At 33.8% G+C, this 19,617-nt stretch overlaps 1 long non-coding RNA gene across 1 annotated transcript; it reads left to right on the top strand.

Annotated features, from left to right (window-relative positions):
• Positions 1 to 2,075: 2,075 nt before the first annotated feature.
• LOC145679781 (uncharacterized) lies at positions 2,076 to 14,038 on the top strand. The gene is made up of 4 exons (XR_014130530.1): positions 2,076 to 2,190; positions 6,754 to 6,815; positions 10,636 to 10,863; positions 13,943 to 14,038. It is a non-coding gene; the product is annotated as an uncharacterized LOC145679781 (long non-coding RNA).
• The last annotated feature ends 5,579 nt before the right edge of the window (positions 14,039 to 19,617 follow it).

Below are 19,617 nucleotides of genomic sequence, written 5' to 3'. Positions count from 1 at the left end.
ATGCAAATTATAAACGCTATGTAGTAGGAATACAGTTCATATGAGGCAATTGGTTTAAAGCATGTGTGGAAACAAGAAACGTGAAGTATATACATACCTACAATACTTTTAGCACGACGAAATTGTCTTCTGCGCACTGAACAGCCAACAAACACAAGTACACATGCTCCGATCTCGCCCCCAACTGGGTCCTCGTCTTTTATGTATACAAGTAACGAGCTCTTACAGTTTCCGTCTCAGTGCAACACTGTGGAGCGCAGATATTGCTGGTAGCCCATTTTTAAACCCTAGCCCATATTTAAACCTTTTCCTCTATATGTTATCGTGGAAATTTTTAAAAAGTCGGGGGAGGGGTACCACTTCTTGATACTTGGCTACTTGTAAGATGAATGATTATTAAGCCATAAAGAAAATGTATAAAAAATTCGACCAAAATTGAACAGTTTTAACGGAAATGACCATGGAGAACATTTCTCTAATGGGGCGGGGAAGATATCCAACTTAGATGAGCGGGATCAATTCACAGTTCATTTTTGGATGATTCCGAATCACCGGGCATTGGCGATTAGGGGAAAGAGTAAAAACAAAAGTACACTATATTGTATCAATATCGATAAGGGGGAGGTAGGGAGTAAATCCATTACTTTATTCTTTACTGATTTGAATTTTCTGCAGATGGAGTGATTGAGAAGCCTCAAGGAAAATGTATGACATTTATGTCAAAGTGATCGTTTTTAAACGAAAATTATCTTGGAACGTAGTTTTGAAATTGAAGAGGAGAGAATTCATGTGGTAGAGTTGAACCTTACGTAGTGGGGTATTGTCAATGCCATAAAAAGAAGTTTTATCATAGTCGAAAAAGTACGTGGCTAGTATTGGGAAGTTGTGTTTCGTGTATAAGTGTAAACATGAAACATGGGAAGTATCTCACCCCTTTTATCACCTTTATACTCGATAATTGTAATTCCAAGCAATAAGTTTATTTATGCAAGTAGAAAGAAGGCATATACCAAGTTTCATGAAAATTGAATACGTTTTACGAGAATTATCGTGGAATAAACAGACGGACAGACACACAAGTACTAATTGATTCGAATATTAGAAGCTTCACTAACGCTCGCTTAAATAATATTTTGTAATATAGTAATTGTAACGTAAATATTGATGAAAATTATGAATGATGATAAAAGATGGCAAATGAATCAGCCAATCAATTACACATTGTGGACACTATTTGTGCACATATGATTATAAACAAAATTAAGCAAACACACACAGTTAACAACCTACCTCTTGAAATATTAACAAATATTTGATAGCATAGAGCAATGAAATTAATATTCATCATCTTTGATATATTTAGCATTATAATAATACCTCCAACCAGTGGCGTATTTAGGGGGGCTTCCGGGCTTAAGCCCCCCCCCCCCGAAATCTTACTTACTATAGTAAAGTATATGAAATATCTTGCAGAATTTTCACATTTTCAGGCAAAGCTTCCCCGAAAGTTAGCAAAGCCCCTTCCGAAACAAAATCGTAAATACGCCACTGCCTCCAACTAACGACTAAATTAAATTATATTAAGGTATATATGATTCTGTAGCGGACTATTATTTTTGAATGATTCTCTGCCAATGAATTTTATGGTTTCTTAAAATATAGAGTTAATTAACATGCTATATTACGTAGCAGGCTATTTTAATATATTCTTCGAGGCCTCAATCACGATATACTTTTTATTATTAATTGTAGCAAAACTATCAGATTGTGAAAACTATGGCATACTATACACGTATTTTTTGCAATTTTTTGCACAATATTATCGGCCAAAATCAACTACAAGAAAAAAATAATAATTTGTATAACACAAAGAAAAAGTCTCATAATCCACGTTGTAAGAATTAAATTGAATTCTTTACAGATGAGAGATTCTACTTTTTAGCTTCTTTTATTTTTTTACGTTTCATGGATTGCAACTGTTACGTGCAGGCGCAGTTAAGAAAGAGTTATGTGTAGTGGGCAGTGGAAGTATTTTCGTGTTTTCCACAGTATTGTTCTGTTCTTTATCAGTTAATATACCTCATATATAAATAGCACGGTCACCACTGAAACGTTAGCATTCACTGCAGAGGACTCCGAGAAACCAAATAGGAGTGTGGCACAATGGCTTCACTTGATGCAAGAGCTTTGGTAAGTTAACCCTATACTTATTTGCAATAATTATACATTTTTTGTATAGTGTACTCTCTAAAAGTTGCTTTTGCGTATGCGTAACAGTAAAACAAGGAACGGGAGCACAGCGGCTTAGTCCTGGAATGCTTACCTCTGGTGCGTGAAGTCCCTGGTTTGATTCCCGGCCAAGTAGGTTTGTGGTGGACAACACCGTGTCCATGGGTTTGCTCGGGGTACTCCCGTTTCCTCCCACTATATTATTCCACCAATTCTTTTATCATTATTTACTTGGCTTAATCATCGTCTCCCTTAGCCTAAAGGGCATAATCATGGGACGGTAAAATGAAAGATTTTTTAAAACAAGAAATATAGGCCTGTATTAACGCCTATACTTCTTGGGATGATATATAGAGTGATTCTTTTTAAGCGCACGGATTTAATTCGGTTCTAGAAGTTCTAACCGAAATCCGATTTTCATACGGTTTGTGGCAAATGATCAAGTAAGAATGGGGATTTATGGGACTATGTTTACTGGTTTAAATTCATCTGGGGTAATATCGGTAACGCTTCAAGAAAAACAGCAAATATTCGCGAGTGTACCTTGCAATTTTAATGAGGTTTTGGATTTATGAAGTGAAATTGCAAAATACAAATTAAGTGTTAGCGGTAACACCATAGGCAGAGTTAGGAATTGCTTGCTGGGGGGCACCGTTAATACAAACCAGAATTGAAAGATCTTATAAGTAGCATTTTGTTTTTTGTTAAAAGTTGGGGGGCAATGCCCCCTATGCCCCCCAATAGCTCCGCGCATGGATAACACCCAAAAATCCCATGTTGAATAGCTACAGCCGATTTCTTGCAACAAACAACGGAGATATTCCTTGGACGACCTAAGGAGTCGATAAATGACATTTTCCACAAGAGCTGCTTACAGGGTCCGATGCCTTCCTGTCTCACTCAGAAGCGATCCTCTTTCTTCCAATTTATTCAGTAGCGACCATAGGTATATTATGTTACTATCTGCTGCAAAACGTGAGACAAATTTGTTTCTAAATGACCTTCGTGAAGCAACAACAGATTCAATTTAGCAAAATCTTTTAACGATAAACTCATGTTGCTCCAAAGAGTACACTATTCTCACTGTGTCCTGATTATACTCACACAGTAGCACAGAATTGCACAGCGCAATTCCCAATACAACAGCCCAGTTACCTATTTCTTATTCTTATTGACTTTGGCGAGGTATCCATGTACGAAGAAAACTCAAATCATCTCACCACACCGAACTTGATTCCAATTGTAAGCTACACGGACGAATATTTGCGGTTTTTTATGATGAGACGTGGCCAACATTACCCCGGATGAATTTAAACGAGTAAACATGGTCTTATAAATCTCCCATCCTTCCTTGATCATTTGCCGCAAACCACATAAAAATCGGACTTCTGTTAGAAATTCTGGACCCAAATGAAATCCGTGAGTTATAAAAAAAATCACACTGTATAAAGATTATGAATGTTCTTATATTATTTATGGTTCCTTCATTTACGGTTTATTCATTATTATCATTTTTATCATAATTTCATTCATCACTGGTAGACACTTGTTGGTAATTGGGAAGTTTTTATGCGCTGAAATACTGAAAAAACCTATTCGTTTTAGTATAAAGTTAATTTGTTTCAACATTGTCGACAATAGTATTATTTTTTCTTTAAACATACTTTCCATCACATCCAACAGAATACATTTTTTTCTCAGTTTTCGAACCGTATTCTTTTCTTCTTTCTAACTACTCCTAATATTGCTGTTGTGGTGAGTACTTCCACTCGTAGCCAAACTCTCTCTTTAAAAGTTGTTGCGGAAGTACCGCAGGATTCTGAAAGGCGCAAATATTAGTTCCTAGGTGAAGTATTGACCCGATTACGGTAGGTCCCCTAGTATTAAAACTACGGGCCTTTAAAGTTCAGTTTTTCATGTCTTCGGCAGCCTGTAACTGCGAAATGACGGATTTCTGCACCCAGGTTGGTCTATACTTTTTGTCTTATCTTGGTGTCAAGAATCACCTCCCAAATGTTGTCGGTGTTGTTTTGAAACATCCTGTATATATAAAAGAAGACGTTTTGAGAGTGACTGACTGACCAACGTCCAGAGCAAACTGCTTAAGCTAGGAACTTGAAATTTGGAGAGTGCATAGGATTTGTGACATGAGGTACCATTAAAGAGAGAATTTTGGAAATTCGACAGGAAAGGAGGAAATAGCCGTAGCAATTATTATATTAAAATGTCTATATCTCCGAACACTTGAAGGTTAGAGATATGAAATTTGCAATATTAACTTATCATTTAAAATAATGTGAAAGGTGTTTCAGTATTTTTTGCATCTCATCTAGAAGGGAAGAAGAGAGGGTGAGAGGGAACCCGTGGCGGAAATTACAATTATTTTAATAAGAGTTCGTATCTCAGAAAGCGTTGGAGTTACAGCCATACAATTTGGTATTTGGACCCTTCATTTAAAATAATTGGATACATCTTTCATTGCTTTTTATGTTTGTCTTAGAAGAGAAGAAAAGAAAAAAAATGAGGTCAAAGTGTTTTCTTAAAATGTCCATACGAGACTTTCTGCCTTCATCCGATACTTTAGTTTAGCCGAATTCTATACAAAAAGGAAAGAGAGAAGAATGCAAAGTACTGCTCACAGTAACACTTGGGAGCATTTGATAGTAAAAGTGAAAACAGGAATTCTTAACTAACTACCTATAGCTAAACATTTCTATTAAAATTTAACGAAGAAACATAAATCTCCTATTACGTATAAATTTTCAAAGAATTCGTTGACAAGTTATATTGAAAGTCTGATTCTCCCAATTAACGTTGGTTCACCGTAAAAATCACAGTTAATTTGGCAATGTACTTTTGAATAAAAAAGATGTGTATGTTTTACGTCCCACGAATATGCCTGCTAGGCTAAAGCAGACGATTGATGATGAGAAATAAATTGAATGAATAAAGTGCGAGAACCCCGAAAAAACCCACGAAAATGGTGTTTGTCCAGCACAAAGCACACTTGGCGAGAGCTGGGAACAACCCAGGAACCCCACGCACTAGAGATGAACGCCCTACCCCGCAGCCACCATGCCCCTACTTTTGAATAAAGAAAGAATACTTTTAAAAAATACAGTAAACTATCTCCTAACTTGTGAACGCCAAATTTATTAAAAATTTTCGTATTTTTTGGAACGAGGGAGTTTCCTTAATACTACCTGAAGAATGCTGTACACTGTTGAAGCGAGTGATTCTCTCTCTGATTAATTTCAACGCCAAAATAAATCATTAAGTCTCTAATATCCGACACCACACACAATGTTCTATAAAAAAAATCTGAGTGAGTTTAATAAATGTTCAGAAAAATATATAAAATTTGGAAGAACGCTCTTTCTCATTATTTGTCCATTCCAACTGCAAACACTTAAAGTGATTGGAAATTCTAATATATATATATATATATATATATATATATATATATATATATATATATATATATATATATATATATGCTATATTAGAAAAAAATGCATTTTTACTAAAAATATTATAGTGACTGTATCTTCAACATATAGATTTTTACAACTTCCTCAAAATACTTAGCTCTTCCTTAATAATAATAATAATAATAATAATAATAATAATAATAATAATAATAATAATAATAATAATAATAATAATGAGAAGAAAAACGAGAAGAATCATATCTTAATTTTGAATTAACTTTGGAACCTAACTATTCATAATTTATTTAAGCTTTTAAATTTGGTCTTTCCTAGCTTCACAGAAAACATCAAACCTAGATACATGTATATGGCCAAAGCTTACGATAGCATCTACGCGAAAAAGATAGTCAGCGAAAGATGTTTCTATAATAAAACAAATGAAAAAATTAGTTGATTTACAGATTGTTAGTAAAATTATATCAATTGCTGGGGAATCGGAATTGCAAATAATTCTCAAAGTAAATACATTAATTAAAGGAATGTTGTACAAAATATGCAATAACACAAGACAAGTACCCATTTTCTAAGTTATTTATTTAGTGACGTATCTGAACTACTTCAGTAGTTGATGTGGTACATTGGAAATATTTTTGTCTTAAATTGAACAAAATGAAGTGAAATTTTTCAATTTAACGTCCCACACTTATGCTCTTTAGGTTAAGAAATACGAATGATTAAAGGTAGTGAATGATAATGGAAGAATTGGTGGAATGATATTGTGGGAGGAAATGGAGTACTCCCAGAAAGCCCACGAACACGATATTGTCTACCACAAACTTAATTTTCCTGGGATCGAACCAAGGACCCTATGCATCAGATATAAGCGCTCTACTGCTGAGGCACCGTGCCCGGATGAAATTGAACGAGAAAGAGAGAAAAACAATTAGCAACATCACTGAATATACTGACTGCACGTGTAGAAATAACTTTTGTGTTACTTCTCCATATAATTCAATTCACATGGAGAGAGAGAGACCTTAATTATTCTAGTAATTTATAATTATATTATTTTATTTATTTATTTATTTTTCAGTTGCTGTGCTTCCTTGTTCTTGGAGTCTTGGCAGTAACGTTCGCTGGTCACCATCACGAAGAGTAAGTAACATTATTTTCAAATTTAATTCATTCAATCTCTGCTTTTGCTATTACAAGTAGTATGTATGTAAAGAGTATCTGTGTCACCGTTATCAAAGAAAAATCTACTAGATAACAGTGCATTTTACTACATATAAGCAGTATGTAAATAAAGAACAATTTCTTTGAGCAAGAAAAAAACTCAATTTTTATTAGGGACGAAAGACATGCTTGTTAACGTCAGAAAGTTATTTTTTCGAATTTCTCGAAAACTACGCATGAAAAGTTACCCTAATGCGTATGATCTTGTCCTATTCGAAGATGTCTATGGGATACAATCATTGGTAGGTGCTGCCAATTGAGAAGCACCCTCGCACTTCGATCCTCAATAATATTTTCGTCTTGACAACTCATTTCCAACTGACCATTGTAAAACTTAGGAGAATAATTTTAGAAGAGACAAGAATAAAGAGAGAAGCAGATGAGAACAAATGGCGTGGTAGGAGAATAGTGGCGTTGATAATAGACAGTTTTTCTACCTGCTCCTTCTCTGTCTGTGCGGTTTGCTAAGAATTGGGGCAACAAATGATGACGTCACAGAGGGCCTAGTTGGAAATGACTTCTCGCGACGAAGGAATTCTTCTCTAGAATATTATCGAAGTCTTTTCTGTCTATTCTCATATCCCTTTCACCATACCTTCTGTAAATTATATGATAATATAATTTCCTCTTATACAATCTCCTCCTACTCAATATCTATGGCCAATACTGTTGTTTTTGCCCCTCATTTTATTATAATTAAAAAAATAAAAATAAAAGCCAATCCAAGGACAAGATATGTCATACACGATCTTGACCAAAATTGGCATGGTATTAGAACTTGACTTATTTAGTATGTATGAGAAATATTTTCGAATTATGCTTTTGATTCCCGAGATACTAGCTATTAAGGATAGAGTTTATACTTTGTCTTTTTGCAAAAAAATTAACAAATAAATTGATAAAAATGTACTAACTGCTATTAACAACAAGGCCAAAGGAAAAGGCATAAATCAAACCTGTTAGACGTTAATTTTGCGATTAAACGTTAACCTGTTGAACTCGAGTAAATACAATGTATACTTACACTAAAGACTAGCTGTTGCACCCGAGCCTTCGTTCTGCTGTACAATATAGGTAAAAAGTTTGCTGAATTAAAAGCTCTAATTGTTTACATTAGAGCCACCCACCAACCAACTAACATGAGGTTACACTAATACCAATGCTCAAACAAATCAAAGGATGGTAACACCTCGTTCTAATACCAAACAACAAAGTACGTTCAGTATATATATCTTGAAATAATTAAATTCAAAGAATACAGTTTAAGTTGCAATTTAAAAAGAATCGAAATTATTTTATTTTTACTTTAACGTTCGACGAAGATTATGCCCTTTAGGCTAAAGATGACTAATCACTAATGAAAATGAATGATTGTGAAATCAAATTGATGGTGTATGCATCAAAGCCACAAACGCTATCCACTAAACCAACGGGACCAATTGTTGCAATATACTACTATACATTAAAAATACAGAATATTATTGCACAAGTCAAAATGTAGTTACGACCTATGCCTTGTTTTGAAATAATTAAATTTAAAAGGTGTGTATTTTTGTAAGTTGCAATTCAATCGTCAAAATAAGTTTAAATCGGAAAGTTACCTACATGCTAGGGATATCTATTAGCGGTCAGGCAGAGAAGTGATAGCGTAGGTAACGACACCAATTAGCATCATTATTTATTATTGGGAACCAGCATGACGCACTGAGACATTTCTCGTTTATAAACCATATTTTCTAAAATTAATGAATTTTATTTCATTAATGTTGAAACTCATTCCTAATCTTTTATTCTATGTATTCGTGACATTTTTTTATTGGTTCGAGGAAGATAATTTACTCTATTTTTCTCCACACTAACATTTCGATAGTCTCTAACCCTTTCTTGTTGGATTTTTTAGATAGACTCTTCATATTTCTGCTCCGATATAGTACAATACTCCATGCAAGACGTTTTACAAATCATTTTCTCAACTCTTTATTTAAAGACTCACTCTGACAAAGTATTCTTTGCCATGTGTATCTTTGTTTTTATTTACAATACACATGTTTTGGACGTTACTTATTATTTCTTGTACTACTTACATATCGAAAATAATTTATCTATTTTACTTTCTTTATTTCATCTCATAGCTGTCATTGCTCTATTTTCAATCACCTCTGATTTTGCCTTCTTAGTATTTATCTTTACCCGATATTCTTTACAACTCTTTCTCAGGAGGTAATATGCCTAAGATTTACAACTCTTTCTTATAGTTATCTTTGATTCTACCATATTGTCCATGTTGTCAGTGGCGGATCTAGAAGATAGAAACTCAGGGGGACAACAAGAACCTAGACCATGATAGGTATATTGTGAGTTTATTATAAACTTTCAAAAATATATAAATAACATCTTAAATTATTTTTGTTACTGAAAAACTGAGGTCCTAGGTTCCCCAACCCCGGGCTAGATCCGCCACTGCATGTTGTAACAATAATTATATGTTAATTCTATCTTTGCTTCTACCATATTTATGAGCCTTTCTTGTCAATATTGCCATTCATTTTATATCATTGCAACATAATCATTATACTGAAGGTTGCACATTACAATATTTGCCTATTTCATTTAGTTAAGATTCTTCATGCCGTGAATTTTAAAGGCTCCATCAAATTGATTGTGCTTCTGATGCCCCACGTAGAAAGATCTCCACATAAATGTTGTTCGTAGCACTGGCGTCTCTGTCAGTAAAATTTGGGGGGACATCAAAGAAAGTGATTTAAGTTATACTACCTAATACAACCTGTTTATTATCTACAATTCCATTTGTTATATTTCTGCTTACTTTCACGGATTCCCTGAGGTATATCAAGAACTCTGTTATAATTGTTTTCACAGTCCGAATATTATATTCCAAATAAATATAATTTATTATTATTTATATGTTATTCAGTTAATAAATAAATTAAATTAGAATAAAATATTTTGCACTTCAAAATATTGAGGGACGCGTCCCACTCGGCCCCCTCCAGAGACGCCCGTGGTTCTTAGACATTTTTCATTGAACGCATTACACAGTCATCTGATTACTACAGATGCTGCATCTAGTGGTAGAAGTAAGCCAAATATTTAAGACAACAGGAAAACAAAATATGTATTGACATCATCGCCAGTCACGCAGAGGAAATATGTCAAATTCATATATAGGCCTTTCTACATCGGGTCTTATGAGGTAGTAACTGGTATTAAAGTAATACAACAACAGAAATTATAATTTCTGGATGGCAATTACAAGCAATGTCTTGGAGTATGTGTTGCTACCCATCAGTCTATCTCCATTTTCTCATAACTGAAATATACCGTATATACGTAGGTGAAAACCCTACAGCATATCTTTCTGTATAGTAAACACTACTGATGATTATGCGTGATTTTCCTGTTTCAAATATATTTTGGAACTTCATTGAATGAAATGTTTCACTTAAGAGTAATCCATGTTTGTATGCATTATTTGTTTAGTATAGATATTTGGTCAAGCGGCAAAAGTGCATGGTCCATCACCGCGCTGATTCCATTTCTGCCGTGCTGTGGTGAGCACACTTGCTGATTCGATTCCTGGTGATGTTTCTTTGCTCAAATACAAATCCATATAGTGGTCAGATGTTACTTTAAGTAGTAGAATTTTTTTCGTATATTCTCAGTGCTAAAACAGACATTGAATTCTAGCCAATTAATCAATTATTATTCTTTCTTGCAGGCACCATAAGAAGCATATCCATCACCATCCCAAACACTACTATCATGAACATCCCTACTACCACCATCATGAACATAAACATGAACACAAACATTACGAGTCCCATCATCACATCCACCACAAGAAGAAGGAGAGCCACGAACACAAGAAAGAACATCACCATCATCACGGAAGTGGAGGTGGAAACTAATCTGTGATGAGCAGTTCCTTCAGCTCACTAAGCCAATCGTAAGTATCTTGCAGTGTAAAATTATTTATAACCTAATAAGACTTTCCTAGTACAATATTATTATTTATCACTTGTAATGACCTTACGACATAATACGGAGCTACGTTGTGTTAAAAAAAAGTCTTGAGTGTCTTACTTTGGAAAAGATGAAAATAATCTGTAAAAGTGGATGAACAACAGAAGATCTCATAGAACTAGGGAATACATTATCTTTGCTATCTAAATCTATTCAATTTGACCGAGATTTCTCCAGCGGTAAGTTTTATCAGGCGACTGTTGAAAGTTAATTTTGACCTGAAGTGAATTGAATCTAAATTTTGTCTTTCTAAAAAGTTTCTTTTCATATTCTTTGCATATTTCTTCTAGTATTCTTCTGTATTACTGGAAATCTGTGAATACGTTTCAACCAGAGAGATTAAGTGTTTGTTGTTTATTTACTCCTTTATGAGGAAAGGAAGACCATATAGAATGAAATGTACCGTTTAAAGTGTAATCTGAACCAGTGTAGTATGTTTCATTGTTTCTCTCCGAAAGTCGAACTCAGGACCTCTTGAGTCAAAGGCACATACACTATCCGCTAGATCAGTAAGAATGGCTTTACCAGATTGAAGCAATATTACCAATAAACTCCAGTTCAACAATGATAAGATCTTCAAACAACCAGTTCATTAGTAACGCTTGATAATCATAGAAACATGCAAATGCATGAAATCATACGCACCACTGAACCTCTGTTGATCTTGATTAGAAAGTAGACCACATTATTACTTTAAATGAAGTCAAACTTTAATTGGAATAGTGATCTGAGTAATTAACCATGTGTGTATTCTTGCCGGATTTGTACGTTTGTAGAGACTCAGATAAATACAACGATGACCTGTTTGATGGACGGATATATATATATATATATATATATATATATATATATATATATATATATATATCAAATCCTTTCAGTTTAGTTTTAACTGGAATAATAGGCCTTTAATTCTCTTCATTTCCTTTTGACATTACCCATCTCCACCATCCAACAATAACATGCTCCCTTAAAAATAGTTTATGTATGTGTGATTTGGATGTTTCAAAGTGTAAGTGAACTAAATTACTAAATTTTTAAAGAAAAGAAAAAGAAAATATATGATTAAGTGTACTTAACTACTAAACTGAATTAACTCTCATTGCTTTCAGCATTATTCTCAGCATACAAGGTGTGAAATGACGATTTGAAAAATTCAATTTGCGTGGAATCTTTGGTGTTTTCAGTACGGGTTGCTTCTTTTGCTATTACGAACAAGACGAATTATTAACAAAAGAATTCTAGCACACAAAATATTTTTACACAATATTTATTAATTATTATTAATTAATTATAAATTAATAATTATTATATTATTAATTATAATTATAATTATTATAATTATAAAATGTCTGAATATTTTTTATTTATTAACTACAAATAAGAAGTTTGACTTAAGTAGTATAGTTGGTTCTCACAGAGGAACTACAAACCAAAATAACATGGAAAATCAAGAGTAAATTAGTAAACAAAGATGTTGATCTTCTAAATTTCGATATATTCATTCATTACTAGTGTTTAAGATAACCAATCAAAAGTTATTTTATACAGTCTTAATAATGAAGGATAAGAAAAAGTAGCGAGAAAGTTGTTGAGAGATAATATATTATTTCTGATTTGGGATTCTTGTAATCGATTATGGTGTGTTATTTACTAGTTTAAATCAACACAGTACAGATACTATGATATTAAATCATTTTAATTTTCAACCATGTTATATTGATACATTGAAAGAATAAGGTTCTTTGGTCAAAAAATAAAGAGAAAGTATACTGAAACTAGTAATGACATGCATTGATGGAGAAAGCAATCATCCCTCTCGCTCCCGCTCACTAATTTCAATCCCAAAACTATAGAAGTAAGTATTTAATTTTCGACAAAACACACAAAATGTTCTACGAAAAGCTGAGTGTGATTAATAAATATTCAGAAAAATGTTATATACAATTCGTACGCTCTCCATCATTATTGACCCATTTCAATTGCAAGAAATTGAATAGTTTTTAACAAAAATAAAAAAAAAATTTGTGAAACATATTTTTGACATTAAGTTGGGTAAATTCATACTTTCATTCTTCTCAGATTTTAACCCGAAATTGGGGGAATATTTCAATGCCATCTGGAAAATATATATTAAGTTTTGTCATAATCCAAGTTAGAAACTTGTCTTGCATGTACATGTGTAAGCTTGAAACATAGAGTTAATTTCCCTTTTATTACAACCCCTCATACTTTGATTGGAATCCGAAACAAAAGGATTATTTCCACAAAGAGAAGAAAGCTACATACCAATATTCATAAAAATCGGATAAGTTTTACGAGCGTTATCGTGGTGCAGATGAACGGACAGACATACAGATGGACATACATACAAATGCTAGTCGAGTCGAATAGTAGAAGGTTTCTAAACGCTCGCTTCAATAGTGAGAAAACAAGGGAAGAAAGAACATGCTCCCATAATATGCATTATCAGTATTAGTAGCACAAATCCCAATATTGTATTCTTCAATGTCTGACTATTGGTAGTACTCTAATAATGATTTATCTATGATAGAAATCTTATGATAGGAACACACATCTTAGAAATTATGGCAAAGAGAATCATTGTTATGCATCATGTTTCAATATTGTTATGAAAGAATCCTCTGGTATATGGTATGGCTGTAATGACTTGCAGCAGCATAGTAATATATAAGAAACTTAACAGTAATGTATCAGAAAGCTAACAATACGGTTTCTCATGTATTAAGATTGATGCATGTATTTCTTTATATTATTAACTGAAAATTCTGTAAGAATATAGGCTATGATTATAATAAACTAGTACTTATACCCATGAAGATTCCATCGATACAGTTACATTAACGTATTAGACGTTTACATTGAATGGTATTGTGCCATTAAAAGATTCATGTATCTTAGACATATAATGATGTATTAATTCCTAATTTCTCATAGATACCAAGGTACCATTAATAAATAATATTCTTTCTTTATTTCAGGAAATTTGCACTGCAATGATCGATCTCTGAGTATCACGGAACTTACCTTTGTACCTTCTTTCTTACTTTTATAATAAAAGATATGCTTCGAGTAAATTTAATATTTATTAGATGTTTTTCCCTATCCTTTTCGAGATCTTATGGTACAATTTGTACCATACGGGTGTTTCATGGTACATTGCGTTATAACTCTCCTATTAGAGCTTTTTCGTCCGGTTTCTTTTGTTTTGTTTTGTTTTTCAAGTCCAGAGGCATTGTAGAAGACGTTACGTATGGTTTCACACCTTCATGCGTCGAGACATAGGAGGTGATGACGTCATAACTTTAAACAATACGTTTTCTCTTATTAAGCCCATGTTCATTATTTTTTGGTGGGCTTATTTTTGCACTTAGAAGATTGAAATTTTGCACAAACATTCAGTCCACCGAGTATTATTTACCAGATTTTTTCAGATTTCTGCGTTAGCAGAAGAGAGGTCCAGCATGGCAAAAAGTTTAAAAAAGGATTTTTTTTTACCAAAAAGTCCCTTTTTCACTATTTTTACGCCTCACATACATGATGCAAACACATAAATGGTACCGTCTGAAAGGCAGTTCTATTCTGAATAGAATGATGTGCAAATTATGATCCTAGGGTAATTAGGGATGTCTCAGGGAATTTTTACAAAATATCCTTCGGTATACGGGAATATGGGGTATTGTCAGTATATTTTTTGGGCGGGCTTACTTTTGCACCTAGAAGATTGAAATTGTGCACAAACATTCAGTCTACCTAGTGGTATTTAATGGATTTTTTCAGATCTGTTCGTTAAAATAATGGGGTCCAGAGGGGCAAACATTTGAAAAAAGGGATATTTTAAGCCAAAAATCCCTTTCTTCGAGATTTTCCCGCCTCAGATACATGATGGAGACACGTGAGTCATATCATCTGAAAAGGCAGTTCTATTCTGAAGAGAATGATGGGTGAACTATGATCCTAGGGTAATTAGGGATGTCTCAGGAAATTTTTATAAAAACATCGTTCTGTGTAGGGGAATATGGGGTATTGTCAGTATATTTTTTGGCGGGTTTACTTTTGCCTAGAAGATTGAAATTGTGCACAAACATTCAGTCCACCGAATATTATTTAACAGATTTTTTCAGATCTCTGCGTTAAAACAGAGGGGTCCAGAGGGGCAAAATTTAAAAAAATGGATATTTTAACCCCCAAAAAATCAATTTCTTCGGAATTTTCCCGCTTTAGATACATGATGGAGTCATATGAATGGCACCGCCTGAAAGGTAGTTCTATTCTGAAGAGAATGATTGTAGGATTACCTCTCTAAAGCATTTTCACAGTCCTTTGCACCCTTCAAAAACAAACCGCGTAACTTGATGCTGTATCACTGCGCGCACGACTATTTGCTGATTGGTGAAGAGGATTTTTTTTCTTGTTTCCCGCAATATTTCTGCCGCAGCACGTGCATGTATTTCTGCTACTGCAATGTGCATTACTCGTCTCACTCTCACACCATTGCCGTCATATAGGGCATAATATCCAAACTATATAATCTCCCCCTCCTTTAAGAGCAACTGAACATTGTAATTTTTCTCCAAACTGTAATTATAGATGGAATTACAATGAGTTATGTCAAATTATCAACCGAACGATAAAGAGATGACGCTGGTATGTAACAGCAAGTATATTTATCATTATGGGAGATTGTTTCTTTTTCATCTATTACCTAAATCATTACGCATATCCATGAAAAACAGATGGTACTTTTCCCCCTTAAGTTCAATTTATTGATGTGCTTTCTTACATTGTATAGCATGCGAATGTACAAATACGAACTTTAGTACTACAAAGTAAGTAAATAAATATTTTATGAGAACATGAAAATTAGCTATTATAGGTCTTAATTTTCTTCAAATGAATTGAACAAAGGTTGGTATCGCTTGATAAAGTATTTACTTTTCTTCTGCACTTACGGTTTTGCGTTGTTTGTTTAACAGAATAACTCGGAGCAGCAGGTAACCTGCTGGCTTCCTTGGGCGACATCTTTAAATTAGCACTTCGTGTGTTTTGTCATTTGTTGTAACAGTTTTCTCTTACAAATTCAATTTTGGTTCAAGATTTCAAGCCCATATAGATACATACTTTGAGTCGGATCCTAAATGTTCTTACTATGCCTTAACAATGCATTAATTACCATAATACATTGCATTTGTTGTGTACTATTTGTTCATGGAAGAATAAACTGTTATCAGTCTCATTTTCAATGTTGCTAACTAATAGTTATTTTTCAGTTTTTCACAAAGAATGGTTGTCAAACAGTTGTCATTTCATGAAAATGGGCTAAGAAAATGAAAAAGAGAAATCAAGTGAACTCGCTGTTCTTATGGAAGATAATAAGTTCCTTATAGTATTTCAGATCTTTGTTTGACCTTTCATTAGAGACGAAGATATAGTCAATTAAAAAAGAAGAAAGAGAGAGAGAGAGAGAGAGAGAAAGGGGGATAGAGAGAAATTAAAGAGGATAAAACCTGTTTTAGTGATTCATTACGAAGTAATATGAGGCTAATTTTTTCAGTTATAATTTGTATATCGCCTTTTTAAAATGCGATCAGAATAAATGACCATTTAAAAGATGCAAAAACCGAATATTCGGTGCCAGAAATTAAATCATGTACAAAGGAATTTTAAACATTTAAGAATTTTTATAATATTGGATAGGAATCTTCATAACTTTTGAGTCTTATTTTTTCTGGCCGCAGTGAAATTAAGAGGAGGTACTATGTGCATGTTAAATAATGTGTTTTTATTCCTATGTAGAATCTAAAAAGTTTCTTGGAATTTGTTGAATAAGATGTCGATAGAGTCTTCATACTCTCATGACTGCTATTAGTTTATAGCGTAACTTTTCTGTTAGATATCAAATGAAGGGATAAGTCACAAGGATTTAAAATATATTTTATAGGTATAAAATATATACCTATTATATATAACAAAGGAAATAAAATAATAAATTCTCTATTCAATAAATAATTAAACTTAGTAGTTTTCCTGTTCTTGCAGAATGAACAATTGCTTGTTCCAAAAACTCGCTCGCCTGTAATGGAAACGTACAAGGAGCTCAATTTTGAAATAAAATGAAATAAAATCTTTTGAATTTTACGTCCCACGATTAGGCAGGTTAGGCTAAAGGAGACGGTGATGATGAAAACATGAATGAAATGGGGAAATGAAAAAAGTGGGAAGAAACTGAAGGACTCAGAGGAAACCCACGCACACGGCGTTTTTCCACCACAAGATTCACTTGGCTCGAGCTGGGATCGAACTAGGAACCCCATGTGCCAGAGGTGAACGCTGTACCACTGAGCCACCGCGGCCCCCCAAGACCTCAATTTTGAATAGAAGTCGTGAGTACAACTGCACATGTTTCTAGACCTGATAATTAACTTCTTTGTGGCTATATGATCCTCGTACTCGTCATCGGGCGGGAGACCCGCGTGATATTTCCGGAGGAAATTTATGTAGTTCGGATCGCTCGTTTGGCTGTAGGTTCAAATCTCATAGAACCTTGTTGTTGAATGGGACGATAAATTTTAATCCATCCATCCAACCATAGATCTGCTAGTAGGGCCACTAAGTCATCATGTAATAGTGGCTCTGAATCCTAACATTTTAGATAGATTCTCAGCTAGAGGAAACGTTAGGAGTGGGGATAGTAAGTTTTAGTTGTAATTTTCACTGGTAGAAGAAATTCAACGTTCTGCCCTTCTTCCTCCTGGCGCGTGTCTGCGTTTACATAGTTCAAAGATTCATGAGAGCAGTGCGTACACCACTGCAAACGAGAGAAAATTGTTCCCCATTTTATTTTTAATCTCATTGTTTTCCCCCCTTCAGTTTGTTTATTCATTTCTTAGCATAAAATTGCATATAACATTTTTTGTTTAATTAGTTGGCAACATTTCTGCACTGTAGTCTGCATTGTTTACAAGGGGTGCAAAGCTTCGTGAAAATCAGATTAGGGTAAATAGAGATGTCTCAGGAAATTTTTTACCTGAGATCAGGGTCTGTTGGCATTGTGGGGATTCTTGATAAAATTTCTTCAGCCCTTACTATTCAAGATAGAAATTTGAAATTTGGCACACACATTCAGTCTACGGAGTAGTATTTGTCAAATTTTTTGATGTCTCTACGTTCACACAAAGCCATTCCAGAGGGGCCCAAAGAGTGAAAAAAGTTTCCCCCCAAAAGTTTCCCTTTGACCTCATTTTTCCCTTTCCTGGTATATGGTATGGTCACATAAGTGGTACCATTTGAAAACCTGCTCTATTCTGAAGAGAATGAGGTATGAACCATGGTCCTAGGATAAATAGCGACGATTCAGTAGCTGCTTGACTGAAAGTCTAAAAAATACCCCAAACACCCAAGATCCAGAAAGGGCTATTCCTTGTAACATATACAAAAATAGCGTAAGGCTGAGCATAGTTAGCTAAAACAAATATTTGCAATTTACTTTACTGTATTTCTTTTTTAAAAGTTTCCGGTCAACATAATGGATTATAACGTTCAATTTGAACATTACATTAACATAATGGGTGGAAAATTATTAACTAGATACTGACATGACTGTATACCAATTCTAATTTTGGATTTTACTATTCGGTACACTTCAGGCAAGACATCAAAATTTTTTACTATTCAAAGTTGTGCAGTCAGAAACAATATTAAGTAGGTTGGAGGTATAAGAAATGAGAACTCCAACCTATTGTTTCTGACTGTACAATAATGTGTCATTTAGAAATTATTGTTTGCATACGATCTAGTAACATTTCCAGATATTTCTGGTAATTCATTATTCTGTGAAGAAAATGGATGAAAGAAAGAATCGACAAACGCGATAAATATGATAACATACTACATTTTCTTACCTTTAGATATCCTTGCAAGTTTAAACACAAATTTGGGAAAGTTTATCCACCCAGTACTATGTAAAACAAAAATATTTTTGTCAAATCTACTCAACTTATCATTCTGTGGAATCTATTTTCGGCAATTTGCAGACGCCATAAATGTACTATGTATAAGGCCCGAAGTCTTATAGAACGGCCTTTTCCGTCCGTCCGCTTTTCTATCGACGTATATCAGAGCAAAAACGGTAAGATATATAAAGAAGTTTTTTTTTTTTTTTGGCAATCAATTAAGCGTCCGAAGGATAGGTTCTATTCCCTCCATTAAGCCTCTATCCAAACCAGAAGAGGTTAAAATTAGCCACTTCCAGTTTCAACGTTTATTGCAATAGAGTGAAAATGTAACAAATAGCATGAAGCTTTTCTTTTTCTTTCTTCTCTTTTTTACGAACGATTCATCGTCTCAAGACAACATAACATGACTATCGACTACAGTCTACTAAAGCAAGAAGTGATTCAAATATACTATTTCTTTCGTATCAATACTGATTTGCATGGAGCAAAACCAGTAAGAGATATAGAGACGGGGTTTTTGCAAAATATTCAGTTTGCCAAGAATAGCTTCAATTTCTTTTCTATTAAATCACTGTTTAAACCGGAAGTGGTTGAAATTAACGATTTTTTGGTTTCAAACTTTATCATCATAGAACAAAAACAATAAGGGGTAGCGGTAAACAGCTTTTTAACATGGGTTCAGCGTCCGAGAAACAGGTCAT

Source organism: Thermobia domestica, chromosome 2 (genome assembly GCF_964235325.1).
Source record: "Thermobia domestica chromosome 2, izTheDome1.hap1.1, whole genome shotgun sequence".
Taxonomy (NCBI): domain Eukaryota; kingdom Metazoa; phylum Arthropoda; class Insecta; order Zygentoma; family Lepismatidae; genus Thermobia; species Thermobia domestica.
This window is presented reverse-complemented; position numbering and strand designations above follow the sequence as displayed.